Source organism: Gracilinanus agilis, chromosome 3, assembly GCF_016433145.1.
Source record: "Gracilinanus agilis isolate LMUSP501 chromosome 3, AgileGrace, whole genome shotgun sequence".
Taxonomy (NCBI): domain Eukaryota; kingdom Metazoa; phylum Chordata; class Mammalia; order Didelphimorphia; family Didelphidae; genus Gracilinanus; species Gracilinanus agilis.
The window spans coordinates 17,233,014-17,243,224 of NC_058132.1; positions in this window are offsets into that span (position 1 = coordinate 17,233,014).

The following is a 10,211-nucleotide window of genomic DNA, read 5'->3' on the forward strand; positions in this document are numbered from 1 at the left end:
GAGAGGGGGAGGGGAGAAGAAGGGAGGGCGAATGGGCGGGGAGGGGAGGGCAAGGGAGGGGAGGGGGACCGAAGGTCATAAAGGATCAGGAAGACAATTTGGGGGGGACAATGCTGCTTGGGGGTGCAATCTCTGAGCGCGCCACCAGGTGGCGGCCTCTGCTCGGAGCAACGAGAGCTTCTTTTTAGTGCGGGGCGGTGGTTTTCAGTGGACGGAATGTAAATTCCCCTGGCCAGCTTTAACGCCGCGGTTCACGTCCCGGTTTGCCCAGGAGCCTCTCATCTCTTTCTCAGGATCCGTGGCTGGGGTGGGTTACCCTCCCCGCCACTCCCCTCCCCCTCCCCACAGCCCAGAGCGGAGCGTGGTTAGCAAATGGAATACAAGGTCCCAGTTGTTCCACGTTGGGGCTGTTGAGTTGCTCCTGGGAGATAGACGATGCTTTTAACCCCATTTTACAGATAAAGAAACTGAGGCCAGGAGAGGTTAATGGCTTGCTCAGAGTCACACAGCCACTTGTCTGAGGCAGAATTTGATGTTCGCTATCCCTGAATCCAAAGACAGGTATTCTGGGTACTTGGACACTGACGCTGGCGTTCCTCTAGTTTAACTTGGCAGAGTTGTTATGTTAAAAAAAAAAAAAGTGCCCAGTTCATATCCCAAAGAGATCATAACAGAGAGGAAAGGACCTACTTGTACAAACATACTTAGAGAAGCTCTTTTTGTGGTGGCAAAGGATTGGACAGGAAAGGGATGTCCACCCATTGGGGAATGGCTGAGCAAATTGTGGTGATGGAATACTAGGGTGCTGTAAGGAAGGATGAACAGGAGGATTTCAGAGAGAGCCGGGAAGACCTCCCTGAACTGATGCAGAGTGAGAGGAGCAGAACCAGGAGAACATGGTACACAGTAACAGAGATATGTGGTGGGATGATCAACTGGGATAGACTTAGCTATTATCAGCGATACAAAGTGAATGATCCGGGATAATCCTGAGGAACTTATGACAGAGAGAAAGAACTGTTGGAGTTAGATGAGATCAAAGCAGACTATCACATCAGGGTACTTATGGTTTGTTTTTTTTTATTATTTTAAACCCTTAACTTCTGTGTATTGACTTATAGGTGGAAGAGTGGTAAGGGTAGGCAATGGGGGTCAAGTGACTTGCCCAGGGTCACACAGCTGGGAAGTGTCTGAGGCCAGATTTGAACCTAGGACCTCCCGTCTCTAGGCCTGGCTCTCAATCCACTGAGCTACCCAACTGCCCCTACTTATGGTTTTATTGGGAGGTTTTGGTTATGGATGAGTGTGCTCTAACAGCAATGACCAGTATGGAAGTAGGTTTTGCATGATAATAAATTTAAATTTAAAAAAATTGAAGTGCACGTTCACTTTTCTTTCATCCCCATCTCCCTCTTCTCCTCCTCTCCTTTCCCCTTTCTTCTTTCTCCTTCTTCCTCTACTGTTCTTCCTCCTTCTTCTCTGAGTCTTCCTCTTTCTTCTCCTCCTCTTTCTCCTCTTCCTATTTTTCTTTCTTCTTCTCTTCCTTCTGCTCCTTTTCCTCCTCTTCCTCCTCCTTTTCCTCCTTCTCCTTATTCTTCACCTCTTCTCTGAAGGAGTCCAGACATAATGAGTCACCACAATGATAAATATGCGGATTCCAATGCGCAAGGAGTTCTTGGATCAGGCTTATGTCTATATTTTTAATCATTGACATGATTGATTTATACTGGGTCCTTCTATTAGAGAAATTGGCCTGGGGTTGAAATGATCTGGTTATGGAGTTGAACTTCCCTTAACCTTTGTGAGATGGCCTTTGAATTCACCAGTGGAAAGGTCACAGGCAGACTGCAAAAGTTCATAGAGATCTCTTAACTCTAGAATAGAAATCCCCAGAGTCAGGAAGGCTACCTGATAAAGATCAGACAGTTGCTGGAGGAAGTTGCAGGGTATTTTCAATCACCTTCCTTTTGTCACCTAACTTGTTGCTTTTTGTGAAGGAACTTGTAAACTCCTGTTAAAAACATTTGTTGTACTTGTTTGATTGCAGGAGGTCAAAGTTCTGGCTCACTTTGGTCTCATCCAAGAAAACATCTCCTCCCGGCTTCCATCAGCAGCTGCCATGCTACTCAGAATGTTGTGCTCCTAGCCTGTGCCGCTGCCATGTACTAAGGGAAAGGAGAGAATGATAGAAAAATGGCCGCAACCATTTGGTAAAGGAGATCCTGGAACACTAGGCCATCGCCAACCAGTTCATTCTCAGCTTTCTTCTCCAAGTGGGGATCTTTCAACAGTTTCCTACAGCAGATACAAGCACATCATTTATCCACAGGCAAGGTTCTCCTTCCTGAACTGGCAGTGTAGGAGCAGAACTAAAGACCAGACCTGTCCAACAAGGCTATCTGACAGGACTATGGGTCCTGCCATGGCCCCTCTCTCCTCCTCTCTTGGGCTCCCTTGATCTGTGAGGACTGAATCAGTAGAACTGGTTCATAAGCTGAAACACCAGCTTATCTCGTTTCTTCTTAAATAAATAATAATCTAGATTGCCTAGTAGTTAGGACACTGAACTGAATGAGAGAGATCCAAGTTTGAATGATGCCTCTGACGCCTATTAGCTGTATGACCCTGTGTGTATTGGTATTATACTCTGAGATTTAGGCACAAATCTGACAAAAAACAATTTTATTTCATCTAAGATCAGTCCATTTCTGGTGTCGAGAGAGCTGTCCCAAGTGGCAACATTTCCCCCTGCCTCCAATATTCTCTGCCTCCAGATAATTTAAGGAAACATTTCTAGGAATATCAAACAAGGAAAAGATCTTAATAAGGTGAAATATAGTTTGGGGGATTAACATTCCAGAGTAGCTGAGTAACAAAATTACCATCCTATTCCTTCCTGCATCACTCTTCAAAGAATGGGGCTCTCAGAGGTCCCCACATCAAGGTTTGCCTCTGAATAGGAGAGGCTAAATCTCTTCTGAATAAAAGAAAAAGTTTCTTCCCAGTGAAAGGAATGGAGGGACTTCCCTGCATAAATCTTAGGCTAATCCCCCCACCCCAGGGGGGAAAGAAGAGAAGGCTGCCCCTTACAGGAATCAATAGGCCAATCACTTAGAGGGAGGAAGGCTCCATTCTAGCTCTTCTTTATTCATTCCCTAGGAAAAGCCTTTTGTCCTAACCAATGTCCTAAAGGAAGAGCTTCCCCCCTCTGAATATGTCTTATTTGTACCTAGTTCACATGTTGTCTCCCCCTGGAATGCTCTCCCTCCACTCTGACTACCGACCTCTCCGGCTTCCTTTAAGTACCAATTAAATTTACATCTCCTACAGGAAGCCTTCCTGAGCCCCTCTTAATTCCAGTACTTTCCCCCTTTTAATTATTTCCTCATCATCATGTATATAGCTTGCCTTGTAGCTATCTGTTGTCATGTTGTCACTCCCATTAGACTCTGAGCCCCTTGAGAGCTGGGACTATCCTTTACCATTAAAAAAAAAAAACTAACTTTCCATCTTAGGCTCAATACCAAGTATCAATTCCAAGGAAGAAGAGCGTTAAGATCTAGGCAAGGGGGGGTTAAGTGACTTGCCCAGGGTCACACAGCTAGGAAGTATCTGAGATCACAGTTGAACCCAGGACCTCCCGTCTCTGAGTGACCTAGCTGCCCCCTTGATTGATTACTTATTAACTATTATATTAATTTATATATTGGAAGGGTTTTAGAGTAGGGAAAATATTGTTTTCTGATGCATAGTCTTTTTAAAAATTCCTTAAATTTTTGTTTTTAAGCCCTTACCTTCCATCTTAGAATCAATACTGTGTATTGGCTCCAAGGCAGAAGAGTGGTAAGGGTAGGCAATGGGGGTCAAGTGACTTGCCCAGGGTCACGCAGCTGGGAAGTGTCTGAGGCCAAATTTGAACCTAGGACCTCCCATCTCTAGGCCTGGTTCTCAATCCACTGAGCTACCCAGCTGCCCCCTTAACATTCATTTTTAAAGTTTAAAATTCTCTCCCTCCCTTTAGCATCCTCCCACTTCCCAGCAATGGGGCAGCTAGGTGGCTCAGTGTATAGACAGCCAGGCTTAGAGATGGAAGGTCTTGGGTTCAAATTTGATCTCAGACACTTCCTAGCTGTTTGACCCTGGGCAAGTCACTTAACCTTGACTGCTTATCCCTTACTGCTCTTCTGCTTTGGAATGGATTCTAAGATGGAAGGAAAGCATTTTCTCAAAGAGTGTTTCACGTGTTCTTCCCCCCCCCCCCAAAGTGTCATTAAGCACTGACCAGCACACCCCTAATTCTAGCCTAAAGTTGATACTGGTCCACAGTCACACCTTTAAAGTGTCCAAGAAATCCAGCTAATGGGAAAGGCAAGCAGGTGTAGACTTAAGGGATGAAGCCCTGGCTAGGACACAGAAGAGAAAGGCACAACAGGAGAAGGGCACACCCATTTCCTAAAGAAGTCTTGGTGAGGAGGAGGAGGATCCAAGTCTGTTCTCTGTTCTAGATTTCTCTTTGAAAGGAGTTTCAGTTACTAAAGCCTCCTCAGGCACTGTCCTTTGTTGCCTGAGCAAATGCCATGAGTGTGGTCATGCTAGAGGAAGATGACGAAGCTCATGGAGATAACTGGGAACAATCTCTCTTCTTCTCATCAGTCCTGGATTCAAGTCCCAGTTATCAAGCCCTCTTTAAGACTTTCTTCTCTTCTCTTCCTCTTTGAGAATGACGATAGTCACTTGAGGAATGGAGAAGGAAGTGGGGAATAATTTCTGTTCCTTGGTTTTCCTCCCCAGGGCTGATCTCACTGTCATGGAATCTCTATCACTAAGACATTAAGCCTTGCCTTCTCTTCCCTCCTATGGCCTCTTGCATTCCTTGTTCATCAGCTGGATCACTAACTGTGAGAGCTGATAGCTAAGTGATGGGAGAGGGCTGGAGACAAGCCTGACAATGTGGCTCTCTTGGTAAGGGTAGGAGGTGACTCATCTTCCCACTCTCTGATCAGTGGAATTCGACTTATCTTCTCACCTTCTGACTGGTGGGTTGCATACTTCCATGGGTCATCCCATGGTTCCTTGGGGTTGAGCAGCTCCCAGTTTGGGAGCTAAACAACATGGTGTCCTGACATAGGGTCTCCCAGGTCATCCCATTTAATCCCAGGAGATGAGCCGGATCTTGTCCTCTTTCTCACACCTGGCTTTTGGCAAGTCTTGTGGTCTTTGATAAGTCTGTCCTTCCTGTTCGTGTTTCAGGTCACTTCTCCTTTTGCCTGAAGCTTAGTGGAGACAGTTTATCTCCATTCTGAGAAAATTTCTTAATCCCTTATGTACATACAACAAGGCAGCCAGGGAGGGTTAGGGTTAGGGCTGGTGGTGTCTGTGCAGAGGCAATGACCGTGAGGACAGGCATGATGACGTCTGCTTGTCCTTTCCTTCTTTAATTCTCTTCCTTTGTCTCTCCCATGTTTCAGAGATTGGAACCTTGAATTCTCACTCTGACTATGCCATGGTTGCTTTGCTTGGTGACTCTGAGATAGTTCCTGGCCCATTATGTGACTCAATTTCCTCCTTCTACAGAATGAAAGCAATAATCCCAATCTTCTTCTGATGTCAATCAGAGTCAAGCAACTAACCAATCAGTCCTAGAAATGATGAAACCTCCTATCATTTCTCCCTCTATTCTCTAAGTGTTTTTATTTTGCCTGCTGATACTCTGAGTATTTGGAGGGGACTATACTTCAGATTTATGGGGAGATATTTTGTTGTAACTTTGCTGTTTTGTGAAATGCATTTGCTTTCCACTAAATACATCCTCTGACTGACTATTCAAGATAAAGACATCGATGGGGGCTCATAAACTATGATTTTTAGAAGATCTGGACCCTCGCAAGATCCTTAATCCGGAGTAGCCTTCTCAGGGGTATTCCCCTTGAGTTGGGGAAGACCCAAGCACTTTCCTTGTATAACCTGGGTGCTTAGATTAAGAAGCTTCAAGCCCATAAAGGTTCGACCAAAGGCCAATCTATATCTCCTACTTCTCAGTTTTGTTGGGGACGATGGGAGGAAGGAAGAAAGGAGTCTCAAATGCACCTTGGATGAGCACAGACTTCAGGTTCAGATCTCAGCCTGACTTGGGCATCTCTCTCACTGAAAAGCCAAGTCCTTCTGACACCCTTTGACTTGTGACTCCAGGACTGAGTCAGGACATTTCAGAAGGGGCCCTTTTGCTATCTTCTGAAAGGCAGCTAGTGGATAAAGTGTTGGAATTGAGGTAAGAAAAAACTGAGTTCAAATCTGGCTTCCGTCACTAGTTATATGAGCTTGGATATGCCACTAAACCGCTATCAGCCTCAGTTTTCCCATCTGTAAAATGGGGATAAATGATAGCACTTAGTTATAGTGAAACTTAAATGAGGTGATATGTGTAAAGCACTTTGCAAACCTTAAAATGTTAAACGTTTAAATATGAGCCATTATTATAATTTGAGGATGGGGCTTCTTAGACCTCTGGTGGGATGTCAGTCCTCACTCCCACTGAGCCCTCCTTAATCACTTGATTCTCAGTAAGAATGGGATCCCTCAAGGTGCTATAGGCAACCAAGTAGCACAGTGGAGTCTAGAAGAACTGAGTTCAAATCTAGCCTCAGACTGGATCTGTGTAACCCCAGGCAAGTGGCTTAACCTCTGTTCCAGTTTCTTTTTCTAGAAAATGGGGATGATAAAAGCCTTGACCCTGAAAGGGTTGTAATAAGAATCAGGTAATATTTGTAAAACACCAAGTACTTCATAAATGCTTATTTTCTCCTTCCCTCCCTGTGAGACTGAGTTGTGGGGAAGGACTGATGTTTTGGTTTGTTTTTGCTTTTTGAAGCGCATGACCAAAATACATGAGTTTGAGGTTCATTAAGAGAAAATCCAGGGGGCAGCTGGGTAGTTCAGTGGATTGAGAGCCAGGCCTAGAGACAGGAAGTCCTGGGTTCAAATCTGGCCTCAGACACTTCCCAGCTGTGTGACCCTGGGCAAGTCACTTGACCCCCATTGCCTAGCCTTTACCACTCTTCTGCTTTGGAGCCAATACACAGTATTGACTCCAAGACGGAAGGTAAGGGTTTAAAAAAAAATTTTTTTTTCAAAGAGAGAGAATCCAGTGTACTGATCAATTTTGTTGATTCCCCCCCTCTACTTCTTTAAAAATTTATTTTTATAGGGGTAACTTGGTAGCACAGTAAATAGAGCACTCAAGGGGACCTGGGTTCAAATCTGGCCTCAGATGCTTCCTAGCTGTGAGACCCTGGGCAAGTCACTTAATCTCCATTGCCAAGCCCTTGCCGCTCTTCTGCCTTGGATCAATATACAGCATTGATTCTAAGACAGATGGTAAGAGTTTAAAAAAAAAAAAAAAAAGGAAATGGATGGAAAATTAGAAAGATCTGAACTGTCTCCTCCCCACGTCTGACAGGGAGCCAGAGCTCTGAGGCTCCAGGCTGCCTCACTGATACTGAGGCTCAGAGCCACAAGCCAATAGACCTCATTGACCTTAGTTTTCTCATCCGTAAAATGAGCTGAAACAGGAAATAGCAAGCTGAGTCACTACTTTGCCAAGAGAACTTCAAATAGGGTCATGAAGAGTCCAACACAACTGAACAACAACGTGGGGATTGATTTTGCTTGGCTAGCCCTCTTTTTTACGATGCTTCCATTTGTCTTTGTCCAGAGGAGGTAGGGATATGGGCTCAATAGATTGTGAGCTCATTGAGGACAGGGACTATCTTTCTTTTCATTAATTGTACCTCCAGTGCTTAGAATAATGCCTGGTATGTAGTAGGTGTTTAATAAATGTTTATTAGATTGAATTGGATATAGAAGAGAAAGAACATTTTTTTGCTCATTGAAAAAATTAAATTAATTTAAAAAATAAATTCGTATTAGTAAAGGAAAAAATTAAATTAAATTTGGGGGAAAGAATTCAGCTGGGTAAGCATAACTTTGTTTTGTGAAATTTCTTATTCTTGGATATACTGGGCAAATGCAGAGACATTTTGGTTCATTCTGTATAATAAGGGATTTGCAGGAAATGGGAGGAGGGGGAAGAGTAAACAAGGGCCTGGAGACAGAAGGTTCAAATCTAGCCTCAGACACTTTCTAGCTGGGTGACCCTGGGCAAGTCATTTAACCCCCATTGCCAAGCCCTTACCTCTCTTCTGCCTTAGATCAATGCATAGTATTGATTCTAAGACAGAAGGTAAGAGTTAAAAAAAAAAAAGGAAACGAGGGACTTGAGATTAGAAAGATCTGAACAGCATCCTCCCCAAGTCTGGCAGGGAGCCAGAGCTCTGTGGCTAGGGGCTGCCTCATTGATATTGGGGCTCAGAGCTGCTCAGGTTGTGGTTCCTGACCCTCCGCTGCTCCCAGTGACTTTGCCCCTTCCTCACCAGCTTCCCCCTCCTCCTTGGGTGTATTCTGTCACCCCAGGGAGGGTGCAGCAGGGATTTCTGGCTACCAGGTAGTTTATTAACTTGGGGACTGATCCAGTCCAGGGCAGCCCTAGGCAAAATTCCAAAAGCAGACCTCAGTTTACACTATAGAAATGAGCTTTTCTCTTTTTTTTTTTTTTGCAGAGTGGCAGGGGCAGAGCAGGCTGTGTGTGGGAAGAGTCCGCCGGAGGCAGGATCAGCAGAAGCAGGACAGAATCCTGGCCAGCCCAAATGAAGGAATCTGGGTTTTTGGTGGCCTTAGGAGCCTGGTGCCCCTTCCTGAGTTCCCAAAGGCCATCTGTCCTTAGGCAGCAAAGATCAGGGCCTCTTTTCCCCAGCATTCTAGCCACCAAACATATGGCCGCAGGGCCAGGCTCCTTTTATATGTCACCCACCCTCCCCTAGTCCCCTCATCTGGGTCATTGGAGCCAACAAGAATTGCTGATTAGGTAACTCTCCCTCTCCCTCCACCCTGTGTTCCCCATTCAAAGGCTCATGGGGCACCAGACTGGAGGAAGAGACTGGGACTGGTTCATGAGAGGGTCTGAGAGAGCTGAAAAGGAAGGGCCATACACCTTGGAGAGATCATAAAATGGATTGGTAAGGGCTGGGCCAGTGCTGGGACTTTATGATTTTTAAGAAATTTTAAAAGTAACCCTGGGCATTCCACTATACCTCTGACAGCCTCAGTTTTCTCAGCTATAAAATGGGGATGATGATAGTACCTATCTTGTAGGGTTGTAGTAAGGCTCAAATGAGATAAGTGAAGTGCTTTGCAAACCTTAAAGTGTTAGAAGTGAGTCCCTTTTCTTTTCTGACAAATCTCCCAGAGAGAGTTTGGCTCTCTGCTTTCTTGAAATCTGTCTTATGGGAGCCACTAGGTAGCACAGAAGCTAGAGAGCCAGGCTTGGAGACAGGAGTTGCTGGGTTCAAATCTGGCCTCAGACACTTCCTAGCTGTGTGACCCTGGGCAAGTCACTTAATCCCGATTGCCTAGCCTTTACCTTTCTTCTACTCTGGAACTGATACACAGAATTGATTCTAAGACAGAAGATTCAAGGGCTTAAAAATAATCTAGGAGGGGGCAGCTGGGTAGCTCAGTGGATTGAGAGTCAGGCCTAGAGATGGGAGGTCCTAGGTTCAAATCCGGCCTCAGTTACTTCCCAGCTGTGTGACCCTGGGCAAGTCACTTGACCCCCATTGCCCACCCTTACCACTCTTCCACCTAGGAGCCAATACACAGAAGTTAAGGGTTAAAAAAAAAATAATAATCTAGGAAGCCAAGAAAGTCAGGAGGTACAGTTGAGGGTATTCTTAGGATCAAATGTTTGACCACTGGATGGATTCAGGTTTCTGTTGTTATATGCCACAGACTTGGCTCGGGGATAGAGCAACTCCCAATTTCTCTGGCAGCCCACAGTTGGGGTGCCCTCCCATGTGGGAGGTCCATAAGAGAAACAGAGTCTCAGATAAAAATCTGAGACTCCTCTTTTGACCCCTTTTGTGATCCACACCTTTTCTTGTTGAAAAGTATTGTGGCCTTATTGGAAAGCTTTAAGCTCTTAGCAAACCAGTAGTCAAGAGGTTAACATTCTTCCCTTTTGGTCAGAAATGCAGTTGCTTGGCAAGCCAAGGCTGAAACCTTAGTTTAGCAGGGGCATTTCACCCCTGAGAAAAGTATTCTCAGACTTAGCTTGCTGATAATCACGTAGCTGAAAGTCCAGCCTGGTTCTTATCTTC